This window comes from Gorilla gorilla, chromosome 1 (genome assembly GCF_029281585.2).
Source record: "Gorilla gorilla gorilla isolate KB3781 chromosome 1, NHGRI_mGorGor1-v2.1_pri, whole genome shotgun sequence".
Lineage (NCBI taxonomy): Eukaryota > Metazoa > Chordata > Mammalia > Primates > Hominidae > Gorilla > Gorilla gorilla.
In genome coordinates this window covers 107,858,384-107,874,226 of record NC_073224.2, presented here as the reverse complement: position 1 = coordinate 107,874,226, position 15,843 = coordinate 107,858,384, and positions in this window count along the sequence as shown.

The window sequence follows — 15,843 nt, the reverse complement described above, 5'->3', positions numbered from 1 at the left end:
GGCATCCAAGAGTTCAAAAATATCCCTTTGCATATTCTACAAAAACACTGTTGCCAAATTGGTCAAGCAAAAGAAAGTTCACCTCTGTGAGATAAATGCACACATCACAAAGAAGTTCCTGAGAAAGCTTCTTTCTAGTTTTTATGTGAAGATATTTCCTTTTTCACCGTAGGCCTCCAAGGGCTCAAAAATATCCCCTTGCAGCTTCTACAAAAAGACTATTCCCAAACTGCTCAAACAAAAGAAAATATCAACCCTGTGAGATAAATGTGCACATCACAAAGAAGTTTCTCAGAAAGCTTCTGTCTACTTTTTATATGAAGATATTTCCTTTTTCACCATAGGACACAAATCGCTCCAAATATCCCTTGACAGATTCTACAAAAAGACTGCTTCAAAACTGCTCAATGAAGGAACCAACCCAAATGTCCAACAATGATAGACTGGATTAAGAAAATGTGGCACATATACACCACAGAATACTATGCAGTAATAAAAAATGATGAGTTCATGTCCTTTGTAAGGACATGGATGAAATTGGAAATCATCATTCTCAGTAAACTATTACAAGAACAAAAAACCAAACACTGCATATTCTCACTCATAGGTGGGAATTGAACAATGAGAACATATGGACAGAGGAAGGGGAACATCACCCTCTGGGGACTGTTTTGGGGTGGGGGGAGGGGGAAGGGATTGCACTGGGAGATATACCTAATGCTAGATGACGAGTTAGTGGGTGCAGCGCACCAACCAGCATGGCACACGTATACATATGTAACTAACCTGCACATAGTACACATGTACCCTAAACCTTAAAGTATAATAATAAGTTTAAAAAAAGAAATCTTTGCCAAACTCAACTCCCAAAAAAAAAGAAAAGAAAAGAAAGGTTCAACTCCGTGAGATGAATACACACATAACAAAGTAGTTTCTCAGGAATCTTCTGTCTAATTTTTGTGTGAAGTTATTTCCCTTTTCACCATAGGCCTCAAAGGGCTCACAAACATCCTTTTGCAAATGCTACAGAGAGACTTTTTCCAAACTACTCAATCAAAAGAAAGATTCAACTCTGTGAGATGAATGCACACATCACAGTGAAATTTCACAGAATGATTCTGTCTTGCTTTTAGGTGAAGATATTTCGTTTTTTACCATAGGCCTCAAATTGCTCAAAAATATCCCTTTGCAGATTGTAGAAAAAGACTGTTTCCAAATTGCTGAATCAAGTGAAAGGTTTAGCTTCATGAGATGAATGCACACATCACAATGATGCTTCTCAGAAAGCTTCTGTCTAGTTTTTATGTGAAGATATTTCCTTTTTCAACATAGGCCTCAAAGTGCTCCAAATATCCCTCTGCAGATTCTACTAAAAGACTGTTTTCAAACTGCTCAATGAAACGTTCAACTCTGTGATATGAATGCACACATAGCCAAGAAGCTTCTCAGAATGCTTCTGTCTAGTTTTTATGGTAAGATTTTAGTTTTTCACCATTGGGCTCAAAGCGCTCTAAATATCCCTTTGCAGATACCTCAAAAAGACTGTTTCAAAACTGCTCAATGAAAAGAAAGATTGAACTCTGAGATGAATTCACACAACACAAAAAAGTTTCTCAGAATGCTTCTGTCTAGTTTTTATGTTAAGATATTCCCTCATTCACCATAGGCCTCAAAGTGCTCCAAATATCCCTTGGCAGATACTACAAAAACACTATTTCCAAACTGCTCTAAGTAAAGAAAGTTTCACCTCTGTGAGAAGAATGGAGACATCACAAAGAAGTTTCTCAGAGTGCTTCTGTCTAATTTTCATGTGAAGATATTTCCTTTTTCACCACAGGCATCAAAAAGCTCACAAATATCAATTTGCAGATTCTGCTAAAACATTATTTCCAAACTGGTCAATCAAGAGAAATTTTCAACTCTGTGAGATGAATGCACCCACCACAATGGAGTTTCTCAGGAAGCTCCTGCCTAGTTTTATGTGAAGATATTTCCTTTTTCACCATAGGGATCAAATGGTCCAAATATCTTTTGGCAGATTCTACAGAAAGATAATTTCCAAACTTCTCAATGAAAAGAGATGAATGGAGACTTCACAAAGAAGTTTCTCAGAATGCTTCTGTCTATTTTTTATGTGAAGATATTTCCTTTTTCACCGTAAGCCTCAAACTGTTCACTAATATCCCCTTGCAGATTCCACAAAAACAGTGTTTCCAAACTGCTCAAACAAAAGAAATTTTCAAGTCTGTGACATGAAAGCACACATCACAAAGAAATTTCTCAGAAAGCTTCTGTCTAGTTTTTATGTGAAGATATTTCCTTTTTCACCATAGGCCTAACAGGGCTCACAAATATTCCTTTGCAGATTCTACAAAAAGACTGTTTCCATACTGCTCAAACAAGAGAAATATTCAACACTGTGACATGAATGAACACATCACAAAGCAGTTTCTAAGAAAGCTTCTGTCTAGTTTTCATGGGAAGATATTTCCTTATGCACCATAGGCCAAAAAGCACTACAAATATCCCTTTGCAGATTCTACAAAAAGACTGTTCCCAAACTGCTCAAAGAAAAGAAAGGTTCAACTCTGTGAGATGAGTGCCCTCATCACAAAGAATTTTCTCAGAAACCTTCTGTCTGTTTTTTATATGAGGATATCTCCTTTCTCACCATATGCCTAGAAATGCTCAAAAATATGACTTTGCAGGTTCTACAAGAACAGAGTTTCTAGTCTGCTGAAAGAAAAGAAAAGTTTCTCTCTGTGAGATGAGTGCTCACATCACAAAGCAGTTTCTCAGAAACCTTCTGACTATTTTTCATGTGAAGATATTTCCTTTTTCACCATAGGTCTCCAAGGGCTCCCAAATATTCCTTTGCAGATTTCACAAAAAGACAGTTTCCAAAATGCTCCATCAAAAGAAATGTTCAACTCTGTGAGATGAATGAACACATCACAAAGAAGTTTCTCAAAGAACGCCTGTCTAGTTTTTATGTAAATATAATTCCTTTTTCACCATAGGCCTCAAAGCATTCAAAAATGTCCCTTAGCAGATTCTACAAAAAGACTGTCTCCAAGCTGCTCAATCAAAAGAAAGTTTCAACTCTCTGAGATCAATGGGCACATCACAAAGAAGTCTCTCAGAAAGCTTCTAATTTTTATGTGAAGATATTTCTTCTTTCACCATATGCCTCAAAGGGCTCACAAATGTCCCATGGCAGGTTCTACAAAAAGACTGTTTGCAAACTGCTCAATCAAAAGAAAGGTTCAACTCTGTGAGACGAATGCACACATCACAAAGAAGTTTCTCACAAACTTCTATATAGTTTTTATGTGAGATATTTCCTTTTCTACCATAGGCCTCAAACCACTCACAAATATCACTTTGCAGATACTACAAGAGCAGAGTTTCCAATCTACTCAAAGAAAAGATCCTTTTACTTCTGTGAGATGAATCCACACATCACAAAGCAGTTTCTCAGGGAGCTTCTGTCTAGATTTTATGTGAAGATATTTCCTTTTTCACCATAGGCCTCAAACCACTCACAAATATCCCTTTGAAGATTCTACAAAAAGACTGTGTCCAAACTGCTGAATCAAAAGATAAGTTCAAGATGAATGCACACGTCACAAAAAAGTTTGCAGAAAGCTTTTGTCTATTTTTTATGTGAAGATATTTCCATTTTCAGCATAGGACTCAAATGGATCAAAAATATCCCTTTGCGCATTGTACAAGAACCGAGTTTCCAAACTGCTCAATGAAAATAAACATTTTTCCTCTGAGAGATGAATGTACACACCACAGAGCAGTTTCTCAGAAACCTTCTGACGAGTATTTATGTGAAGATATTTCCTTTTTCACCATAGGCCTCCAATGGCCCACAAATATCCCGTTGCAGTTTCTACAAAAAGACTGTTTCCAAACTGCTCAATCAAAAGAAACGTTCAACTCTGTGAGATGAATGCACACATCAGAGAGAATTTCCTCAGAATGCTTCTGACTAGTTTTTATGTGAAGATATTTTCATTTTCACCATAGACCTCAAAGCACTCACAAATACCCCTTTGCAGATTCTACAAAAAGACTGGTTAAAAACTGCTCCATGAAAAGAATGGTTCAATTCTGTGAGATGAATGCACACATCACAAAGATGTTTCTCTGAATGCTTCTGTCTAGTTTTTGTGTGAAGATATTTCCTTTTTCAGCCTAGGCCTGAAACTGCTCACAAATATCCCTTTGCACATTGTACAAAAAGACTGTTTCCAAACTGGTCAATCACGAGAAAGGTTCACCTCTGTGAGATGAATGCATACATCATAAATAAGTTTCTCAGAAAGTTTCTGTCTAGTTTTTATTTGAAGATATTTCCTTTTTTCACCACATGCCTCAAAGGGCTCACAAATATCCCTTTGCAGATTCTACAAAAAGACAGTTCCCAAACTGCTCAATCAAAAGAAAGGCTCAACTCTGTGAGATGACTGCACACATCACAAAGAAATTTCTCAGATTGTTTCTGTCTAGTTTTTATGTGAAGATATTTACTTTTTCACCATAGGCCTCATACCACTTACAAATACCCCTTGCAGATTGTACAAAAAGACTGTTTCTAAACTGCTCCATGAAGAGAAAGGTTCAACTCTGTGAGAGAAATGCACTCATCACAAAGAAGTTTCTCAGAATGCTTCTGTCTAGTTTTTATGTGAAGATATTTCCTTTTTCACCATAGTCCTCAATGTATAGTTTTCATTTGAAGATACTTCCTTTTTCACCATTGGCCTCAAAGTGCTCACAAATATCCCTTTGCAAAGTCCAGAAGAACAGAGCTTTTAATCAGTTCATTGAAACAAAACCTTTATCCCTGTGAGGTGAATGCACACATCACAAAGAAGTTTCTGAGAATGATTTTGTCTAGTTTTTATGTGAACATATTTCCTTTTTCACCATAGGCCTTAAAGGGCTCACAAATATCCCATTGCAGTTTCCACAAAAAGACTGTATCCAATCGGCTCAATCAAAAGAAAGGTTCAATTCTGTGAGATGAATACACACATCACAAAGAAGTTTCTCAGAAAGCTTCTGTCTAGTTTTTATATGAGGATATTTCGTTGTTCATCAAGGGCCTCAAACTGCTCACAAATATCCTTTTGCCGATGCTACAAAAAGACTGTTGCCAAACTGTTCAATCAAAAGGAAAGTTCAGCTCTGTGAGATGAATGCACACATCAGACAGAAGTTTCTCAGAAAGCTTCTGTCTAGTTTTTATGGGAAGATAATTCCTTTTTCCCCATAGGCCAAGAAGCGCTCACAAATCCTTTGCAGATTCTTCAAGAACAGCTTTTCCAATCTGCTCAATGAAAAGAAACTTCTACCTATGTGAGATGAAGGCACACATCACAAGGCATTTTCTCAGAGACCTTCTGACTTGTTTTAATGTGAAGACACTTCCTTTTTCACTATAGACCTCAGAGGGCTCACAATTATCCCTTTACAAATGCTACAAAAAGACTATTTCCAAACTGCTCAATCAAAAGAAAGGTTCAACTATGTGAGATCAAAGCACACATCACACAGAAGTTTCTCAGAAAGCTTCTGTCTAGTTCTTTTGTGAAGATATTTCCTTTTTCACCACAGGTAAAAGCACTCAAAAACATCCCTTTGCAGATTCTACAAAACACTGTTTCCAAGCTGGTCAAGCAAAAGAAAGTTTCACCTCTGTGTGATGAATGCACACATCACAAAGAAGTTAGACAGTAAGCTTCTGTCTTGTTTTTATGTGAAGATATTTCCTTTTTCACCATAGGCCTCAAACCACTCACAAATATCCCTCTGCATATTGTACAAAAATACTGTTTACAAACCGCTCAATGAAAAGAAAGTTTCACCTCTGTGAGATGAATGCACACATCAAAAATAAGTTTCTCAGAAAGCTTATGTCTAGGTTTTATGTGAAGATATTTCCTTTTTCAGCATGGGACTCAAGTGGCTTACAAATATCCGCTTGCAGGTTCTACAAAAAGACTGTTTCCAAATGCTCAATCAAAAGAAACTTTCAGCTCTGTGAAATGAATGCACACATCCCAGAAAAGTACCTCAGGAACATTCTGTTTAGTTTTTATGTAAGGATATTTCCTTTTTCACCACAGGACTCATACCTCTCACATTTACCCCTTTGCAGATTGTACAAAAAGACTGTTTCCAAACTACTCAATCACAAGAAAGTTTCAACTCTGTGAGATGAATGCACACATCACAGAGAAGTATCTCAGAAACTTTCTGAGTAGGTTTTCTTGTGAAGATATTTCCTTTTTCACTATGGGCCTGAAAGGGCACAGAAATGTCCCTTTGCAGATTCTACAAAAAGACAGTTTTGAAACTGCTCAATCAAAAGAAAAGTTCAACTCTGTGAAATGAATGCACACATCACAAAGAAATTACTCAGAAAGTCTCTATCTGGTTTTTATATGTAGATATTTCCTTTTACACCATAGGTGTCAAACCGCTCACAAATATCCCTTTGAAGATTCTGCAAGAACGGAGTTTCCAATCTGTTCATTGAAAAGAAACGTTTACCTCTGATAGATGAATGCAAACATCACAAACCTATTTATCAGAAACCTTGTGACTATATTTTATGTGAAGATATTTCCTTTTTCACCATAGACCTCCAAGAGCTCAAAAATATCCCCTTGCAGATTCCACAAAAAGACTGTTTCCAAACTGCTCAATCAAAAGAATTTTATTTTATTTTATTATTATTATACTTTAAGTTTTAGGGTACATGTGCACAATGTGCACATATGTATACACCTGCCATGCTGGTGTGCTGCACCCATTTACTCAACATTTAGCATTAGGTATATCTCCTAATGCTATCCCTCCCCCATCCCCCCAACCCACAACCATCCCCAGAGTGTGATATTCCCCTTCCTGTGTCCATGTGTTCTCATTGTTCAATTCTCACCTATGAGTGAGAACATGTGGTGTTTGGTTTTTTGTCCTTGTGATAGTTTACTGAGAATGATGATTTCCAATTTCATCCATGTCCCTACAAAGGACATGAACTCCTCATTTTTATGGCTGCATAGTATTCCATGGTGTATATGTGCCACATTTTCTTAATCCAGTCTATCATTGCTGGACATTTGGGTTGGTTCTAAGTCTTTCCTATTGTGAATAGTGCCACAATAAACATACGTGTGCGTGTGTCTTTATAGAAGAATGATTTATAGTCCTTTGGGTATATACCCAGTAATGGGATGGCTGGGTCAAATGGTATTTCTAGTTCTACATCCCTGAGGAATCGCCACACTAACATCCACAATGGTTGAACTAGTTTACAGTCCCACCAACAGTGTAAAACTGTTCCTATTTTTCCACATCCTCTCCAGCACCTGTTGTTTCCTGACTTTTTAATGATCACCATTCTAACTGGTGTGAGATGGTATCTCATTGTGGTTTTGATTTGCAATTCTCTGATGGCCAGGGATGGTGAGAATTTTTTCATGTGTTTTTTGGGTGCATAAATGTCTTCTTTTGAGAAGTATCTGTTCATATCCTTCACCCACTTTTTGATGGGGTTATTTGTCTTTTTTCTTGTAAATTTGTTTGAGTTCATTGTAGATTGTGGATATTAGCCCTTTGTCAGATGAGTAGGTTGTGAAAATTTTCTCCCATTTTGTAGGTTGCCTGTTCACTCTGATGGTAGTTTCTTTTGCTGTGCAGAAGCTCTTTAGTTTATTTAGATCCCATTTGTCAATTTTGTCTTTTGTTGCTATTGTTTTTTGTGTTTTAGACATGAAGTCCTTGCCCATGCCTATGTCCTGAATGGTAATGCCTAGGTTTTCTTCTAGGGTTTTCATGGTTTTAAGTCTAAAGTTTAAGTCTTTAATCCATCTTGAATTAATTTTTGTCTAAGGTGTAAGGAAGGGATCCAGTTTCAGCTTTCTACATATGGCTAGCCAGTTTTCCCAGCACCATTTATTAAATAGGGAATCTCTTCCCCATTGCTTGTTTTTCTCAGGTTTTTCAAAGATCAGATAACTGTAGATATGCAGCATTATTTCTGAGGGCTCTGTTCTGTTCCATTGATCTATATCTCTGTTTTGGTACCATGCTGTTTTGGTTACTGTAGCCTTGTAGTACAGTTTGAAGTCAGGGAGCGTGATGCCTCCAGCTTTGTTCTTTTAGCTTAGGATTGACTTGGTGATGTGGGCTCTTTTTTGGTTCCATATGAACTTTAAAGTAGTTTTTTCCAATTCTGTGAAGAAAGTCATTGGTAGCTTGATGGGGATGGCATTGAATCTATAAATTACCTTGGGCAGTGAGGCCATTTTCACGATATTGATTCTTCCTACCCATGAGCATGGAATGTTCTTCCATTTCTTTGTATCCTCTTTTATTTCATTGAGTAGTGATTTGTAGTTCTCCTTGAAGAGGTCCTTCACATCCCTTGTAAGTTGGATTCCTAGGTATTTTATTCTCTTTGAAGCAATTATGAATGGGAGTTCACTCATGATTTGGCTCTCTGTTTGTCTGTTGTTGGTGTATAAGAATGCTTGTGATTTTTGTACATTGATTTTGTATCCTGAGACTTTGCTGAAGTTGCTTATCAGCTTAAGGAGATTTTGGGCTGAGAAAATGGTGTTTTCTAGATATACAATCATGTCATCTGCAAACACGGACAATTTGACTTCCTCTTTTCCTAATTGAATACTCTTTATTTCCTTCTCCTGCCTAATTGCCCTGGCCAGAACTTCCAAAACTATGTTGAATAGGAGTGGTGAGAGAGGGCATCCCTGTATTGTGCCAGTTTTCAAAGGGAATGCTTCCAGTTTTTTTCCATTCAGTATGATATTGGCTGTGGGTTTGCAACAGATAGCTATTATTATTTTGAGATGAGTCCCATCAATACCTAATTTATTGAGTTTTTAGCATGAAGGGCTGTTGAATTTTGTCAAAGGCCTTTTCTGCATCTATTGAGATAATCATGTGGTTTTTGTCTTTGGTTCTGTTTATATGCTGAATTACATTTATTGATTTGCATATATTGAACCAGCCTTGCATCCCAGGGATAAAGCCAGGAGATTATATCCCGCACCTGTCTCAGAGGGTCCTATGCCCTCAGAGTCTCACTGATTGCTAGCACAGTAGTCTGAGACCAAACTGTAAGGTGGCAGCAAGGCTGGGGGAGGGGTGCCAGCCATTGCCCAGGCTTGCTTAGGTAAACAAAGCAGACAAGATGCTCAAACTGGGTGGAGCCCACCACAGCTCAAGGAGGCCTGCCTGCCTCTGTAGGCTCCACATCTGGGGGCAGGGCACAGACAAACAAAAGACAGCAGTAACCTCTGCAGACTTAAATGTCTTTCTCTGACAGCTTTGAAGAGAGCAGTTATTCCAGCACAGAGATGGAGGTCTGAGAACAGGAAGGCTGCCTCCTCAGGTGGGTCCCTGACCCCTGACCGCTGAGCAGCCTAACTGGAAGGCTCCTCCCAATAAGAGCATGATGACACCTCACAGGGCCGGGTACTCCTCTGAGACAAAACTTCCAGAGGAATGATCAGACAGCAGCATTCGCGGTTCATGAAAATCCGCTGTTCTGAGGCCACCACTGCTGATACCCAGGCAAACAGGGTCTGGAGTGGACCTCTAGCAAACTCCAACAGACCTGCACTGAGGGTCCTGTCTGTTAGAAGGAAAACTAACAAACAGAAAGGACATCCACACCAAAAACTCATCTGTATATCACCATCATCAAAGACCAAAAGTAGATAAAACCAAAAAGATGGGGAAAAAGCAGACGAGGGAAACTGGAAACTCTAAAAAGCAGAGTGCCTCTCCTCCTCCAAAAGAATGCAGCTCCTCACCAGCAACAGAACAAAGCTGGACAGAGAATGACTTTGACGAGTTGAGAGAAGAAGGCTTCAGATGATCAAACTACTCTGAGCTACAGGAGGAAATTCAAACCAAAAGCAAAGAAGTTGAAAACTTTGAAAAAAATTTAGATGAATGTATAACTAGAATAACCAATAGAGAGAAGTGCTTAAAGGAGCTGATGGAGCTGAAAGCCAAGGCTTGAGAACTATGTGAAGAATGCAGAAGCCTCAGGAGCCAATGTGATCAACTGGAAGAAAGGGTATCAGTGATGGAAGATGAAGTGAATGAAATGAAGCGAGAAGGGAAGTATAGAGAAAAAAGAATAAAAATAAACGAACAAAGCCTCCAAGAAATATGGGACTAGGTGAAAAGAACAAATCTAAATCTCACTGGTGTACCTGAAAGTGACGGGGAGAATGGAACCAAGTTGGAAAACACTCTGCAGGATATTATCCAGGAGCACTTCCACAATCTAGCAAGGCAGGCCAACATTCAGATTCAGGAAATACAGAGAATGCCACAAAGATACTCCTCGAGAAGAGCAACTCCAAGACACATAATTGTCAGATTCACCAAAGTTGAAATGAAGGAAAAAATGTTAAGGGCAGCCAGAGAGAAAGGTCGGGTTACCCACAAAGGGAAGCCCATCAGACTAACAGCGGATCTCTCCGCAGAAACTCTACAAGCCAGAAGAGACTGGGGGTCAATATTCAACATTCTTAAAGAAAAGAATTTTCAACCCAGAATTTCATATCCAGCCAAACTAAGCTTCATAAGTGAAGGAGAAATAAAATACTTTACAGACAAGCAAACGCTGGGAGATTTTGTCACCACCAGGACTACCCTAAAAGAGCTCCTGAAGGAAGGACTAAACATGGAAATGAACAACCGGTATCAGCCACTGCAAAATCATGCCAATTGTAAAGACCATCGAGGCTAGGAAGAAACTGCATCAACTAACGAGCAAAATAACCAGCTAACATCATAATGACAGGATTAAATTCACACATAACAATATTAACTTTAAATGTAAATGGACTAAATGCTCCAATTAAAAGACACAGACTGGCAAATTGGATAAAGAGTCGAGACCCATCAGTGTGCTGTATTCAGGAAACCCATCTCACGTGCAGAGACACACATAGTCTCAAAATAAAAGGTTGGAGGAAGATCTACCAAGCAAATGGAAAACAAAAAAAGGCAGGGTTTGCAATCCTAGTCTCTGAAAAACCAGACTTTAAACCAACAAAGATCAAAAGAGACAAAGAAAGTCATTACATAATGGTAAAGGGATCAATTCAACAAGAAGAGCTAAGTATCCTAAATATATATGCACCTTTTCCAGGAGCACCCAGATTCATAAAGCAAGTCCTGAGTGACCTACAAAGAGATTTAGACTCCCACACAATAATAATGGGGTACTTTAACACCCCACTGTCAACGTCAGACAGATCAACGAGACAGAAAGTTAACAAGGATACCCAGGAATTGAACTCAGCTCTGCACCAAGCAGACCTAATAGACATCTACAGAACTCTTTACCCCAAATCAACAGAATATACATTTTTTTCAGCATCACACCACACCTATTCCAAAATTGACCACATAGTTGGAAGTAAAGCTCTCCTCAGCAAATGTGAAAGAACAGAAATTATAACAAACTCTCTCTCAGACCACAGTGCAATCAAACTAGAACTCAGGATTAAGAAACTCACTCAAAACTGCTCAGCTACATGGAAAGTGAACAACCTGCTCCTGAATGACTACTGGGTACATAATGAAATGAAGGCAGAAATAAAGATGTTCTTTGAAACCAATGAGAACAAAGACACAACATACCAGAATCTCTGGGAAACAGTCAAAGCCGTGTGTCGAGGGAAATTTATAGCACTAAATGCCCACAAGAGAAAGCAGGAAAGATCCAAAATTGACACCCTAACATCACAATTAAAAGAACTAGAAAAGCAAGGGCAAACACATTCAAAAGCTAGCAGAAGGCAAGAAATAACTAAAATCAGAGCAGAACTGAAGGAAATAGAGACACAGAAAACCCTTCAAAAACTTAATGAATCCAGGAGCTGGTTTTTTGAAAGGATCAACAAAATTGATAGACCACTAGCAAGACTAATAAAGTAGAAAAGAGAGAAGAATCAAATAATGCAATGAAAAATGATAAAGGACTTTCTAGTTTTTATCTGAAGATATTTCCTTTTTCACCATAGGCATCAGTGGTCTCCCAAATATCCCTTTGCAGATTCTATGAAAACAGTGTTTCCAAACTACTAAATGAAAAGAAACGTTTAACTCTGTGAGAAGAACACACACACCACAAAGCAGTTTCTTGGAAAACTTCTGCCTAGTTCTTTACTGAAGATATTTCCTTTCCCACCTTAGGCCTCAATGCGCTCCGAAATATCCCTACACATTTCCTATAAATACAGTGTTTCCGAACTGTACCATCAAAAGTAAGATTTAACTCTGTGAGATGAACACACACATCAGAAAGCAGTTTCTCATAATGCTTCTTTCCAGTTTCTAACTGAAAATATTTCCTAATTCACCATAGGCCTTTTTGTGCCAATTAACGTCACTTCGCATATCATAGAAAGATAGTATTTTTTTCCAAACTGCTCAGTCAAAAAAATGTTTAACTCTGTGGCATGAATGCATACATCACAACGTCATTTCTCAAAAAGCTTCTTTTTATTTTTTATCTGAAGATATTTCCTTTCTCACCACAGGCATCACTGCAGTCCAAAATATCCTTTTGCAAATTCTACAAAAACAGTGTTTACAAAGTGCTCAATCAAAAGAAGCATTTATTCAGTGAGAGGAATGCACAAAACACAAAGCAGTTTCTCAGAAAGCTTCTTTCTATTTTCCATATGATTTTTTTTTCCTTTTTCACCATAGGCTTTATGCGCACCCAAATATCTCCTCCCAGATTCTACAAAATCAGTGTTTCCTAACTGATCAGTGAAAAGAAAGGTTTTACTCTATGAGATGAATGCACACATCACAAAGCAGTTTCTCTAAAAGCTTCTTTCTAGTTTTTATCTTAAGATATTTAATTTTTCACCACAGGCTTCACTGTGTTCCCCAATATCCCTTCACAGATTCTACAAAAACAGTGTTTCCAAACTACTCAGTCAAAAGAAAGTTTTAAATTTTGAGATGAATGCACACATCACAATGGACTATCTCAGACAGATTCTGTATAGTTCTTCTCTGAACATGTTTCCTTTTCCACCATAGGCCTCAAAGGGCTCTCAAATGTCCCTTCTCACATTCTACAAAAACAGTGTTTCCAAACTCTTCCATCAAAGAAGGAATGAACCCTGTGCATTGAACACACACATCAGAAAGCAGTTTCTCATAACGCTCGTTTCCAGTTTCTGTCTGATGATATTTCCTTTTTGTCCACAGGCTTATTTGTGTTACCTAATATTGCTTCACAGATTTTGCAAAAACAGTGTTTCCAAACTGCTCAGGGAAAATAACACTTTAACTCTGTCAGGTCAATTAACACATCACAAAGCAGTTTGTCAGAAAGCTTCTTTCTAGTTTTTATCTGAAGATATTTCCTTTATCACCATAAGCTTCAAGGCACTCCCAAATATCCCTTTGCAGATTCTACAAAAACAGGTTCTCTAAACAGCTCAATCAAAAGAATGGTTAAACTCAGTGAGATGAATGCATGCATCACAAAATAGTTTCTCACATAGCTTCTGTCTAGTTCTTCTCTGAAGATATTTCCTTTTCCACCATTGACCTCAACGCTTTCCCAAATATCCCTTTGCAGATTCTATAAAAACAGTGTTCCCAAACTCTTTCATCAAAAAAAAGGATTTAACTCTGTGAGATGAACACACACATCAGAAAGCACATTCTCATAATGTCTTTGTAGTTTTTATCTGAAGATATTATCTTGTTCACCATAAACCTTTTTGTGCTATGTAACATCGCTTCACAGATTACACAAAAACAGTGTTTCCAAATGGCTGTCAAAAGGAAAGTTTAAGTCTGTGAGATGAATGCATCCAGCACAAAGCAGTTTCTCAGAAATCTTCTCTCTGGTTTTAATCTGAAGTTATTTCCTTTTTCACCATAGGCCTCATGTAATCCCAAATAACCCTTCGCAGATTCTACAAATACAGTGGTTCCAAACTGATCAATCAAAAGAAAGTTTTAACTCTTTGAGATGACTGCATACATCACAAAGCAGTTTCTCACAAAGTTTCTTTCTATTATTTATTAGAAGATATTTCCTTTTTCATCATAGACATCAGTGGGCTTCCATATATCGCTTTGCATATTCTACAAAAACAGTGTTTCCAAACTCCTCAATCAAAAGAAACATTTAACTTTGTGAGAAGAATGCAGAAATCACAAAGTGGATTCTCAGAAAGCTTCTTTCTAGTTTCTACCTGAAGTTATACCCTTTTTCACAATAGACCTCTTGTGATCCCAAATATCCCTTCGCAGATGCTGCAAAAACAATGTTTCCAAACTACTCAATCAAAAGAAAGGATTAACTCTGTGAGATGAATGCACAATCACAAAGCAGTTTCTCAGAAAGCTTCTCTCTAGTCTTTCTCTGAAGATATTCCCTTTTCCACCATAGACCTCAGTGAGCTCCCACATATCTCTTCACAGATTCTACAAAACCGGTGTTTCCAAACTTTTCCATCAAAAGAAGGACCAAACTCTGTGAGATGAATGCACACATCATAAAACAGTCTCTCATAATGCTTCTTTCCAGTTTTTATCTGAAGATATTTCCTTTTTCACCATAGGATTTTTGTGCTACTTAATAACACTTTGCAGATTTTACAAAAACAGTGTTTCCAAACTGCTCAGTGAAAAGAAAGGTTGAACTCTGTGAGATGAATGCACACATCAGAATGCAGTTTCTCAAAAAGTTTCTTTGTAGTTTTTATCTGAAGATATTTCCTTTACCACCATAGGCTTCAATGCACTCCCAAATATCCTGTTACAGATTCTACAAAAACAGTGTTTCCAAACTGCTCAGTAAAAATTAGGTTTAACTCTGTGAGTTCAATGTACAAATCACAAAGCAGTTTCTTAAAAACCTTCTTTCTACTTTTTATGCAAAGAAATTTCCTTTTTCACCATACACCTCAGTGTGCTCCAAATTATACCTTAGCAGCTTCTACAAAAACAGTGTTTCCAAACTGTTCCATCAAAGGAACGATTTAAATCTCTGAGGTGTATGCACACATCACAAAGCAGTTTCTTATGCTTCTTTCCAGTTTTTATCTTAAGATATTTCCTTTTTCACCATTGACTTTTTGGTGATACAAAATACCACATTGTAAGTTTTGCAAAAACAGTGTTTCCAAACTGCTCTATCAAAAGAAAAGTTTAACTCTGTGAGATGAATGCACACTTCCGAAATCAGTTCATCGAAAAGCTTCTCTCTAGTTTTTATCTGAAAATATATTCATTAGAACCATAGGCTTCAATACACTCCCAAATATCCTGTTGCAGATTCTACAAAGCAGTGTTTCCAAACCGCTTAATCATAGGAAATGATTAACTCTGTGAGATGAATGCTAACATCACAAAAAAGTTTCTCAGATAGCTTCTATCTAGTTCTTCTCTGAAGTTATTTCCTTTTCCACCATGGGGCTCAATGTGCTCTTGCCTGTTCCTTCACAGATTCTACAAAAACAGTGTTTCTGAAGAGTTCCATCAAAAGAAGGATTTAATTTTGACAGATGAAAGCACACATCAGAAAGCAGTTTCTCACAACGTTTCTTTCCAGTTTTTATCTGAAGATATGTCCTTGTTCACCATAGGCCTTTTTGTGCTAGCAATCATGGTTTCACATTTATACAAAAACAGTGTTTCCAAACTGCACAGTCAAGAGAAAAGTTTAAGTCTGTGAGATGAATGCATATATCACTGAGCAATTTGTCAAAGTGCCTCCTTCCAGTTTTTATCTGA